Source organism: Oryx dammah, unplaced genomic scaffold (genome assembly GCF_014754425.2).
Source record: "Oryx dammah isolate SB20612 unplaced genomic scaffold, SCBI_Odam_1.1 HiC_scaffold_11, whole genome shotgun sequence".
Taxonomy (NCBI): Eukaryota; Metazoa; Chordata; class Mammalia; order Artiodactyla; family Bovidae; genus Oryx; species Oryx dammah.
Genome location: NW_024070195.1, coordinates 43,151,637 through 43,164,744, shown reverse-complemented (window position 1 = coordinate 43,164,744; position 13,108 = coordinate 43,151,637). Strand labels below are relative to the sequence as shown.

At 47.6% G+C, this 13,108-nt stretch overlaps 1 pseudogene; it reads left to right on the top strand.

Annotated features, from left to right (window-relative positions):
- The first annotated feature begins 347 nt into the window (after positions 1–347).
- LOC120869791 overlaps positions 348–13,108 on the top strand; it is a 46,269-nt pseudogene continuing 33,508 nt past the window's right edge.

The following is a 13,108-nucleotide window of genomic DNA, read 5'->3' as shown; positions in this document are numbered from 1 at the left end:
GCCACAAGGCAGGTAGGACCTTAGCACCTCGGATCCCTCCTCCACCAGGGATCAAACCCACAGCCCCTGCATCGCAAGGCAGTCTCAACTACTGGACAGCCAGGGAAGCCCCTGACTCAACACTTTTGAAGTCTGGATTGTCTCTCAATAACTCACAGTAAGGCTACTGGTTCCCACCTGGGTACCAAAGTGGCCCACCAGCTTGCGGGTGGCTTGCTTTTAAGTAAGAGTTTTCAGGTCAAGACCACTAGACTTTGAAGGGAGATTTTGGACAGGAACAAAAAATTAAAATAAAAAGCAACAAGGAGGAGATCAGGCGGGGCTGGTGGGAGCGGGCCTGTTGTAAGATGGCGGCGGCCACGCCATCTCCGCCGGTTTCAGGGCCGCCACCGGCAGCAGCTGCACGGCCTCCGGTCAGACGGATTTCCATCCCAGCGAAGGCCCCCGCCTCAAGCGGGCCCAGCCACATCGCGGCCTTTCTGGTCAAGCCGTGGACCCTCCTGAGTGACCCCTGACAGACACGCGGAGCTGTGTCCACGTGCTCGACCAGGCCGGCTGGCTGGCTGCCTGAGTCCCCGAGCAAGGCGCGGCCAGCCTAGTGCGGCGGCTCGACCCCTGTGGCTTCCAGAAGGTGGTCTGCCGGGAGCCAGCGTGGAGAATCCCGCCCATGGCAAAGGTCATGAGGAAGAGGCCTGACGGGCAAAGGCAAGATCAGGCCTCAAGGGGCCCCCCTTCTAGAGCATCTACCCCAAAACCAGAATCTGTCTGTTTTACTATTTCATGACTTTCACCAACTCTCCTGACATACAGGGGGCTATCCCCAACCACCTTTCTCTGGAGAAAATCAACTTAGGGCTGTAGCTAATAAGTCTCCTGGACATGAGAGGAATATTTCAAATCAAACCCCTTCTGTTAGCATTCTAGCTTGCTTGGCAGGTTTCCCCAGACTTTTACAACTACACATGTGATTGTTTACAGCCCCCCAGCTGTGAGAGGCACGGGAAGCCTAAAACATAGAGCCTTTCAAAGAGTTAAAAGTTATTAGAGTAGTGCTGGTGTAGGATTTCATTATTGGGTCAATGCTTGTTGCTAAGTTCCCATATCTCTTATCCACTGTGCACCTGGGAGTGCATTAGTTAACACAGTTGGAATGTAAGAAAAACAAGTATAGCCTTGAAATTAACCACATCAGACTTTTGAGTTAATTGGTTCTTTTTTGTAACTCACTGCACCTTTGCTCCATGAGAAATGTAACTCTTTAACATTTTCTGAGGCTGACATAGATTAGAAATATAAAGAAAAAACATTTCAAGGGAAAATAAGTTTTCTGGTTGAGCAGCCCTTATCAAAAGAGGTCCATAAAATGTCCACAGGTCTCCAAGGCCAGAAGATAATGTACACAACATTGTCTATGGGAAAGGTTTGCAGAAAAAATCCTGGTTTCGATAAGGGCAAAACTGCTGGAATGTTTTGGCTGACTCTGTGTGGATCACAATAAACTGTGGAAAATTCTGAAAGAGATGGGAATACAAGACCACCGGACCTGCCTCTTGAGAAATCTGTATGCAGGTCAGGAAGCAACAGTTAGAACTGGACATGGAACAACAGACTGGTTCCAAATAGGAAAAGGAGTACGTCAAGGCTGTATATTGTCACCCTGCTTATTTAACTTATATGCAGAGCACATCATGAGAAATGCTGGACTGGAAGAAACACAAGCTGGAATCAAGATGGCCGGGAGAAATATCAATAACCTCAGATATGCAGATGATACCACTCTTATGGCAGAAAGTGAAGAAGAACTAAAGAGCCTCTTGATGAAAGTGAAAGAATAGAGTGAAAAATTTGGCTTAAAGCTCAACATTCAGAAAATGAAGATCATGGCATCCGGTTCCATCACTTCATGGGAAATAGATGGGGAAACAGTGGAAACAGTGTCAGACTTTATTTTGGGGGGCTCCAAAATCACTGCAGATGATGACTGCAGCCATGAAATTAAAAGACGCTTACTCCTTGGAAGAAAAGTTATGATCAACCTAGATAGCATATTCAAAAGCAGAGACATTACTTTGCCGACTAAGGTCTGTCTAGTCAAGGCTATGGTTTTTCCAGTGGTCATGTATGGATGTGAGAGTTGGACTGTGAAGAAAGCTGAGCACCGAAAAATTGATGCTTTTGAACTGTGGTGTTGGAGAAGACTCTTGAGAGTCCCTTGGACTGCAAGGAGATCCAACCAGTCCATTCTGAAGATCAGCCCTGGGATTTCTTTGGAAGAAATGATGCTAAAGCTGAAGCTCCAGTACTTTGGCCACCTCATGCGAAGAGTTGACTCATTGGAAAAGACTCTGATGCTGGGAGGGATTGGGGGCAGGAGAAGGGATGACAGAGGATGAGATGGCTGGATGGCATCACTGACTCGATGGTCGTGAGTCTGAATGAACTCCGGGAGTTGATGATGGACAGGGAGGCCTGGTGTGGTGTGATTCATGGGGTCACAAAGAGTCAGACACGACTGAGCGACTGAACTGAACTGTATGACTTTGCATCTTTCATTTCCCTCTATGTACACATAAAGATATAAAAGACCCTTTTGAAAATAAAAAAAAATGGGCCTCACTCGAAGAAGCTTGGTCACCCCATGTTTTTCTTTTTTTCTCTTTTTTTCTCTCTCTTACTTTCTTTTTCAGGCTGATCCCTTGGAGCATGGCGGCTCCCTGTGTTCACTTATCTGCCTGGGTTTCTAAGACCTGAACGGGAAGACGTTCTGCGTCTTCACTCCCTCGGGAGACCGGAAGGGCACCTGTGGCCTCTGTGAACAGGGCAAACTCCTTGTCTCGGAGTTTTATTGGCTTTCTATGTAAACCAAGGAATATCAGCCTCTTTGTCTCCTCTCTTTTCTTATGTACAACATTCTTTCCTTATCTCTCTCTAAATCATTCGCCGACACTGTCACACTTCGCTTACCCTGGATCCAAGCCACCCCGGCAGTGGTCCTCATCGAGACTGGCAGCCGGGTCAGGCCAGAGTCGATGACCCCGGGTGCCAGCACTGTGCTTCCTGCATGGCCAGGAGTAGCTCCTGGAGAACAGTCAGGAGGGAAGTGACCGCGCATCCACCCTGAAGAATGAGGACATAAAGCTTCACCAGGACAGTGTCACCAGGCTGCTGACCGCCTTTCCGTGGATGAAGGGGAAGCAGGAGAGCACAGACTCCAACCTGCCCTGCATGAAGCAGAGGACGAGCCCCTGTGGCAGGAGGTGGCCGGCCTGCAGCAGAAGCATGCCAGGCCGCAGAAAGCTGTCGACAGGCTCGTCCACATCCTCATCTGGCTGGCACGTCCAGCCGGATCCTGCAGGTGATGAGAACGATCCCGGTGGTGCTGAAGACGGCAGCTCGGCACATCCCAAACCCCACAATGGCTGGCAATACTCCCTGGAGCAGGTTCACGACAGCCCCTACGAGGGTCCTGCCTGGCCTACAGCAGCCCCAGCCTCTCCTCCCCAGATGCTGTTGCCAGCTCTGGACCCATCATCTGTGACATCACTGAGCTGCCCCCAGCAGCCCCTTGGCAAAGAGAGGCCCCTGTCCAGCAGGCCCTTGGTTGGAATCAAGAAGTCCCCCCACCCCCCAGCCCACCTCAGAGCCCCTGGGCCAAGGATTCCAGTCCCGGTCGCAGGCACCCATCTTCCATGGTGGAAACTCCCTTGTCTCCAGTTCAGTTCAGTTCAGTCACTCATTCGTGTCCGACTGCAGCATGGCAGGCCTCCCTGTCCATCACCACCTCCTGGAGCCTACTCGAACTCATGTCCATCGCCTCCCTGATGCTATCCAACCATCTCATCCTCTGTCGTCCCCTTCTGCTCCTACCTTCAATCATTCCTTGCATCAGGGTCTTTTCCAATGAGTCAGTTCTTCGCAACAGGTGGCCAAAGTTTTGGAGTTTCAGCTTTAGCACCAGGCCTTCCAATGAATATTCAGGATGATTTCCTTTAGAATGGATTGGTTGGATCTCCTTGCAGTCCAAGGGACTCTCAAAAGTCTTCTCCAACATCACAGTTTGAAAGCATCAATTTTTCGGTGCTCAGCTTTCTTTATAGTCCAACTCTCATATCCATACATGACTACTGGAAAAGCCATAGCTTTGACTAGACGAACCTTTGTTGGTAATGTCTCTGCTTTTTAATGTGCTGTCCAGGTTGGTCGTAGCTTTTCTTCCAAGGAGCAAGCATCTTTTAATTATATGGCTGAGTCACCAGCTGCAGTGATTTTGGAGCCCAGCCACCCTCACTGACTCCATTCTGCGGGAGAATCTGAGTCTGCCGCCCAGGCCACATCGACCACACCCTTTACAGATGGAGGTTGGGGGGAGCGCCCTCCCCACAGTCCCTGCCCCTCCTGGCCCCGCCCCTGCCCCCCATCAGGAGCCTCAGTCTAACCACCTGGACAATTTGGCTCATGCCCTGCAGAGGCCTGGGATTGCCCATCTCTTCCCCAGCCCCTCCTGCTGTCTGCATTACCTAGTCCAGTCAGGGACTGAGCTCAAGGAGTGCTTGGATCCACAGACTCCAACCTAGATGACCTACAGACCAGGCAGACTAGGCACGGCTTCCACGTGGACACCAGCGCCCTGCTGGATCTGTTCTGCCCCTCGGTGACAGTGCCCGACAGGAGCCTGCCTGACCCGGGCAGCAGCCTAGTCCGCAAGCTCCCTGGGCCTCTGGAGGCAGAGAACAGTAGCCCTGACTCCGGGAAGCAGCTCCTGCAGGCCTCAGGCTCTGTGGCAGCCAGCGACCTTCCGGTGCACTTCGAAATAAAGGAGGTCTCCTGTTTCTCCCAGGAGGAAGACCACGGAGGGATCCCACCATCTCCCTGTTTACTGGGAGGAGGGCTGGCCTGTGCCCTTCCCACCCCTCCCAATGCAGGGCTGGTCTCAGGAGCCTGGTAACTGGTCTGCCATGCCCCCCAGTCAGCACCAAGGGCCAGTCCTGTGTGCCATCACTTGCTTGGCACTTCACAGCCACGCTAGGACTGACCACTTCAGGCAGAACTGTATTTTGGACTTTTTACATGAGAGATACCCCCACACACACACCTTTTGCTTTTCTCCTTCCATTGAGATGTTGTTGTCTTTACTCACTCAGTCGTGTCCAACTCTTTGTGACCCCATGGACTGTAGCCCACCAGGGTCCTCCGTCCATGGGATTTCCCAGGCAAGAATACTAGAGTGGGTTGCCATTTCCTTCTCCAGGGGATCTTCCCAACCCAGGGATCAAACTTGGGTCTCCTGCATTGTGGGCAGATTCTTTACCATCTGAGCCACCAGAGATAGACAGATACATGTGTGGATGGACACACGAGACAGGCAGAGATCTATGAACATCGGGCTCTGTCTGTGGCTGGGGAAAAAAAAAAAACATGGAGGAAACAGAGAAGAGGGAAATGCCTCATAAATTATAATAAATTTCCTCATAGATAAGCTAGAGTATCTATGAAAGAAAAACAGGATGCTGTAAAAAAAATTAGCAAGAAGGTGCAGTAAGATGATCAATAGTGAAGTGAAGTCACTCAATCGTGTTCGACTCTTTGCAACCCCATGGGCTGTAGCCTACCAGGCTCCTCTGTCCTTGGGATTTTCCAGGCAATAGTCCTGGAGTGGATTGCCATTTCCTTCTCCAGGGGATCTTCCCAACCCAGGGATCGAACCTGGGTCTCCTGCATTGTAGACAGACGCTTTACCGTCTGAAGATGATCAATAGTATATGAGAAATAAAACCTTGAAGGCCAATTTTAAGATCTACATTTTATTACGTCTTATGATGGAAAGAAGCTACTGGCATTTAAAAAACAATTGTCATTATCCTTAGCTCAACCAACCAACAAAGGTACGTACCTTCTTTTTTGTCTTAAAAATGACTGAAATCTCTAAAGAAAGAAATGTATCTTTCTCCGAGAAATTCTTGCAAGTACCTAGTTAACTGGAGAAATTAAATCTCGCCCTAAATATTGAGGAGGCTCTTTTAGGCATATGCAGTTAAAAATTAAAAGCTGGCTTGGTTAAACCTTAAGCATGGCCTTCTAGGGGGAAGGTGATTTCTCTGTGTCTCTGAGATATAAATGATCTTGCTCTATTGTGTGTTTGTTTGTTTATATTAGGCCTATAAGAGGTCTTTTCCTATTCTTACTCGGTGGCCAAATAATGGATCCTTTTTAAATTAGAGAAACTAATAAATTATTAAATATAGAGCTTTCTCATTGTAAACAACTGTTTTGTTGGTACCTATAAAACACCGGGATTTCCTTGGTGGCTCAGATGGTAAAGAATCTGCCTGCAATACAGGAGACCTGGATTAAATCCCTGGGTCGGGAAGACGCCCTGGAGAAGGGAATGGCAACCAACTCCAGTATTCTTGCCTGGAGAATCCCATGGACTGAGGAGCCTGGTGGGCTACAGTCCATGGAGTATAGCAAAGAGTTGGACACGTCTGAGCAACTACACTGAGAAATTATGATCTGTTTTGATTATTTAGGAATTGTATTGATTTGACACTGCAAATATTTACAAAGGAACTCTTCCTATTGAATAGAGAGCATATGTGCAAAATCCCAAAGGGAGAAAGTCACATCCCCTGTGGGTTTTTTTTTTTTTTTTTTTCTGTTCTGTACCAGTTCGCCTCTCAGGAGCCAAACTCTTTTACTGGTTTCTTCTGCATCTTCCCAGATGAAAGTGAAAGTGAAAGGTGCTCAGTCTTGTCTGACTCTTTATGACCCCACGGGATTCTCCAGGCCAGAATACTGGAGTGGGTAGCCTTTCCCTTCTTCAGGGAGTCTTTCCAATCCAGGAATCGAACTGGGCTCTCCTCCATTGCAGGCGGATTCTTTACCAACTGAGCTGTCAGGGAAGCCCTCTTTCCGAATAGAGGCAATTTATTGGAAACAGTGACAAACTTTATTTTCTTGGGCTCCAAAATTACTGGAAATGATGACTGCAGCCATGAAATTAAGAGACGCTTTCCCCTTGGGAGAAAAGCTATAACCAACCTAGAAGAAGAAGAAGAAGAAGAAGAAGAAGTGAAGTCTCTCAGTGTTTCCGACTCTTTGCGACCCCATGGACTGTAGCCCTCCAGGGTCCTCCGTCCATGGGATTCTCCAGGCAAGAATACTGGAGTGGGTTGCCATTTCCTTCTCCAGGGGATCTTCCTGATCCAGGGGTCGAACCCAGATCTCCTGCATTGCAGGCAGACGCTTTAACCTCTGAGCCACCAGGGAAGCCAGGACAACCTAGACAGCATATTAAAAAGCAGAGACATTACTTTGCCAACAAAGGTCTGTCTAGTCAAACCTATGGTTTTTCCAGTAGTGATGCATGGATGTGACAGTTAGACCATAAAGAAGGCCGAGTACTGAAGAATTGATGCTTTCAAACTGTGGTGTTGGAGAAGACTCCTGAGAGTCCCTTTGACTGCAAGGAGATCAAACCAGTCAATCCTAAAGGAAATCAGTCCTGAATATTCATTGGAGGGACTGATGCTGAAGCTGAAGCTCCAGTGCTTTGGCCACCTGATGTGAAGAGCTGATTCAATGGAAAAGACCCTGATGCTGGGAATGATTGAAGGTGGGAGGAGAAGGGGACGACAGAGGACGAGATGGTTGGATGGCATCACCAACTTGATGGACATGAGTTTGAGCAAGCTCTGGGAGTTGGTGATGGACAGGGAAGCCTGGTGTGCTGCAGCCCGTGGGGTCGCAAAGAGTTGGACCCGAGTGAGCAAATGAACTGAACTGAACTGACTGTGAAGCTAATTACGCTTCAGCATCAGAGTCCCTTCATGAGCTTCCCTGGTGGTTCGGTGGTAAAGAATCCACCTGCAATTCAGGAGACCTGGGTTCGATACCTGGGTTGGGAAGATCCCCCGGAGAAGTGGCAACCCACTACGGTATTCTTGCCTGGAGAATTTCAAGAACAGAGGAGCCTGGCGGGCTTCAGTCCATGGGGCTGCAGAGAGTTGCACACATCTGAGCGACTAACACATCAGGGTCTCTTGCTTGCTTGGGCCCTTCCCAGGCATTGTTCTTAATATTATATTTGTACTTTTGGCATTCTTTTTCTTAGAAAGGGCCACCGGAATTGTCCAATTTCAGAGCCCCCAGACCTGGGTCTGTTAGCTTCCAGAGACAGTGCCTTCTTATACAAGTGTGGATTTACATATATTCTGTGTAAATACATAAATACTAGTCTATCGTGCTCAGTGTGCTTTGCCTTCGTTTTGTACACTTCATATCTTGAAATCAATATTTACAGAGTTGTCTCATCTTTAACCGTTGCATTACATTCTACTGTAGGGACAAGGGTCCTTTTATTTAACAGTTCATCTATTGAGACATAATTGAGTTATTTCTAGTATTTTATCAACACACATGGTGGTGCAATGAAGGTCCTTGTGTGTAATTCACGGTCAGGGTGGCTGTATCTGCAGATATCTGGGGTAGTTCTTGCTTGTAATAGCACTCCCTTTGAGTCTCAAAAAGTCCAGCATAGATGTATGTTCTTTGAAGCAGAATTGCTTGGTCAAAGAATATGTAGATATTTATTTTCAGTAGATATTTTAAAATTTTCCTCTGCAGAGGTTGCATTGTACCCTTCCATCAACAACGTGTGGACAGGAAATTACCTGGTGGTCCAGTAGTTACGACTCTTTGCTTTCATTGCCAGCTGGAATGGACAAGGGGAAAAATACCAACAATGTGTGGACAGTATGAACAGTACTAATTTCCTTCCCTGGCTCCTGCCAACTGAGCTTGTTATCAGGCTTCTTTATCTGTGTCTATCTGATGGGCAAAAAAGTGTGTCATTGTTATTTTAATTTACATTTTAAAAAAGTTGGGAGTAGAGACTTCCCCTGTGGTCCCTACAAGGGTGGTTAAGAGTCCACCTGCCAGTGCAGGGCATGTGGGTTCTATCCCTAGTCTGGGAAGATCCCATGTGCCCTGGGGCAACTAAGCCCGTGTGCCACACTGCTAAAGCTTGTACACACCTAGAACCCATCGTCTGCAACAAGAGAAGCCACTGCAATGGGAAGCCTGCATACCACAACAAAGAGTAACCCTGCTCGCTGCAGCCAGAGACAGCCTGGGTGCAGCAACAAGACCTAGTGCAGCCAATATAAATTAAATAGATAAATGTTTGTTTTTTTTTAAGTTAGGAGTGAAATTAACTATTTCAATTTCAATCAAATGAAAAACCATTTGAATTTCCTTTCCCATAAATAATCTATATCCTTTGCCTGTTTTCTATTGGTTGTCAATATTTTTCTTATTGATTTGAAAGAGCTGTTTATATTTTGGAGAGCGCTGCCTGTTATTTAGAAATAACTTTGGGAAAGTAAAGGCTAGAGGTCACAGTGTACAGATAAAGATTATTTTAAGCCCGTGCTTCTCAAACTGGTTTACACACATACCAGGAAATGCTTCTCAGGGTGACAGGGAACAGAGTAGATGATGTTTAATAGCATCAGCTCTGGAGCCAGTCTGCCTAGGTTCATATTCTAGCTCTATGTCTTGCTAAGTAACTTTGGACACATCTTTTAAGTTTCACGGACTCGATTAACTATTCATAAAGTAGATAATAATCTCTACTTCACAAGGTTGGAGTCAAAGAGCCTATGCCAAGAAAAGTTGGCTTGGAAAATCAAAATAAACAATAATTCTCATCCTGTTATTTGGATTTTTTAAAGAAAAAAATCGTCAGGAGCTTTCCTAGTGGTCCAGTGGTTAAGAATCTGCCTTGCAATGCAGGGGACACTGCTTTGATCCCTGGTCCTGGAAGATTCCACTTGCTGTGGAGGAACTGAGCCCATGTGCCACAAGTACTGATCCCACCCTCTGGAGCCTGCGTGCTGTAGCTGCTGAGCCCACATGTCACAACTGATGAAGCCCGAGCACCCCAACAGGAGAGGCCGCTGCAATGCATTGTACTGCATGCATTGCCCCTGCTTGCAACTAAAGAGCAGCCCCCACTTGCCACAATTAGAGAAAGCCCAAGGGCAGGGACAAAGACTCAGTACAGCCATAAATAAATAAAGTTTAAAGACTCATAAGGACACACACACACAAATTAAAGCAAGATAAGAGTATGCCATGCAAATTTTTAACTAAAATCCACCTGGCACAGATAACTTCTTAATAGAGTGTATCAGTTAGCTAATTGCTGTTTTCAAAAAGAAACCCCAAGCCCCAAATGGAGTCACTTATGTAAGTCCTGGACCTCCCTGGTTGCTCAGCTGGTGAAGAATCCGCCTGCAATGCAGGAGACCTGGGTTTGATCCCTGGGTTGGGAAGATCCCCTGGAGGAGGGCATGGCGACCCATTCCAGTATTCTTGCCTGGAGAATTCCCATGGACAGAGGAGTCCATGGGGTTGCAAAGAGTCGGACACGACTGAGTAAATAAGCACAGCACAGTGAATGCTAAGTCCCACCAAGACTTAGTATTGGGATGGCTAAAAACTTTGTTCAGATTTTTCCATGAGATGATATAGCAGTTTCAGCTTCTCCCAGGAGTTGAATTTAAAACCAATTACTCTGAAATTACCTGAGCAACCCTTGTGAAGCAATCAGCTTGATAAGACCTGCTGCTTTCCCATAAGGCAAGGGGATTGTCCCTGGAAAATTCACTTTTAACTTCCTTGTCTCACCCTCCTTCTGCCTGTAAAATCTTTCCATCTTGCGCATCTCCTCAGAGCACACTTCTCTTTTTTTTGTTTGTTTTTTGGGGGTGGGCATGCTGTGGGACTTGTGGGATCTTAGTTTCCCAACCAGTGGTCAAACCGGGGCCCAGCAGTGAAAGTGCAGGGTCTTACTCCAGGGAATGTTCCTCACCCAGGGATTGAACTCATGTCTCTTGTGTTTCCTGCATTTTTTTGGCAGGCAGATTCTTTACCACTAGCACCACCAGGGAAGCCCCCTTAACCCCTGGACTACCAGGGAATTCCCTGAGCACACTCCTCTTTGTTAGATAGGGTGCTGTCCATTTCATGAATCACTGAATAACGCCAATTAGATCTTCAAATTTTCTCAGTCCACTTTGTTTTATTTAACACTGTGTATCTAAGTACCCCAAAATTTAGTGTCTTGAAACAACCATACAGTTAGGTCACCCTTCTGTGAGTCAGTAGTATGAGCTGGGCTCCTGTATGAAATTCTTGTAATCTCAGCAAAGCTCACTCCTATGTTTGTGATCAGCAGCTGAACAACTCTGCTTCTGAAGGTTGCCTGGGCGTGGATTCAGCAATAAGAGGTGCCTGGGCCACAGGGCCAGTGATCCAGAAGGCTAGCCTGAGTGTGTTTTGGGATTGAGAGCAGAAGTGTACAGAGCTTTCTGAGGCCTCAGCTCAGAGCTGGCATAAGGTTGCTTCCACCTTGTTTTATTGACCAAAGCCAGTTATAAGGCCAATCCAGATTCCAGGAGTATGGCAAAAAAACTCCACCTTTTGATGGAGTAGCTGCCAAGAGCGTGTTGCAAAGGGCCCAGAAAATAGGAAGTGAGGAGAATTGCAGCCAATTCAACACCTATGTAAATTCAAAGCTTGGGATACAGAGCGTAGGTAAGAGGTAGCTAGCAATCACGAGGCTATACAAACCCACAAACATCCCACAGAGCAAAAGTCAATCTGAACGTCTGAAACAGCCAGGGGAAACCAAAACCACTGCTGGTCTGTGCTGGTTAAGTAAAGCGTTTCCTCCCCTTGCCTCCCTGCCTCTGGCTTTGATGGGTACGGTGGGATGCTGAGTGAGGCTGGAAAGAAACACACAAAGAAGCCAGCTGCACTGTCTTTGTTCCTCAGCACAATTTTCCAAGTCAAGCTTATCTGGAAGAGAGAGCAGTGAGCCGTTCTGAAGAGACATCTCAGTTCCCTGCCCAGGAATTGGGTTGTTCTTGCTGTTGTTCAGTCGCTAAGTCATGTCTGACTCTTTGCAACCTCATGGACTACAGCACACTAAGCTCGTCTGTCCTCCACTCTCTCTCGGAGTTTGCTCAAATTCATGTCCATTGAGTCAGTGATGCTATCTAATCATCTCATCCTCTGCTGCCCCCTTCTCCTTTTGCCTTCAGTCTTTCCCAGCATCAAGATCAATGAGACAGCTCTTCACATCAGGGGGCCAAAGTCCTGGAGCTTCAGCTTCAGCATCCATCCTTCCATTGAATATTCAGCATTGATTTCCTTTAGGATGGACTGGTTGGACCTCCTTACAGCCCAAGGGACTCTCAAGAGTCTTCTCCAGCACCACAATTCAAAAGCATCAATTCTTCAGTGGGTTGCCATTTCCTCCTCCAGAGGATCTTCCTGACCCAGGGATCAAACTGGTGTCTCTTATGTCTTCTGCATTGGCAGGCGAATTCTTTACCTCTGAGCCAGCTGGGAAGCCCCTTAAACCTGGGTAGCCTGGATGAAGACCAAGAATCCTAGCCACTGGACCACCAGGGCTCGAGGATAGGAGCAAAGTCATCCTGGCTTCCTCCTTAGGTGCCCCCCCCACCCCCCCTTACCCCTGCCTCCTTTTGAAAGTAAGAATGTTTCAAGGAGGCAAAAACTGTGAAAACAGGGACAAAGTTTATTATTAGAGAGACAGCATAATAACATGTGGGAAAGCACACAGAGAAACTCTTTTAGTTTATTTAAGACAGAAGCAAGGCAGAAATACCCACCCGGAGAGGAGTCCTGAATGAGGAGCACAGCAAAGAGGTAATTTAAATCTCTTATGCAGGGCAGTCCTTCCAGGTCTTTGCCAGCATGCGTTGCACGGCTGCTCAGTCACGTCTGACTCTTGGCGACTCTATGGAGTGTAGCCCACCAGGCTCCTCTGTCCGTGGCATTTTCCAGGCAAGAGTACTGGAAAGGGTTGCCATGCCCTCCTCCAGGGGATCTTCGCCACCCAGGGATCAAACCCCCGTCTCCCTCGTCTTCTGCACTGGCAGGCAAATTCTTTACCACTGAGCCACCTGGGAAGCCGTGCTCTTTGTTTACATGCGGCCAATTTTACATGTTTCTGTTTTCACCACGGACTGGTCCTTGGGCCCTCCGCAAGAGGGGCGTGCAACTTTCTGCTAAGACG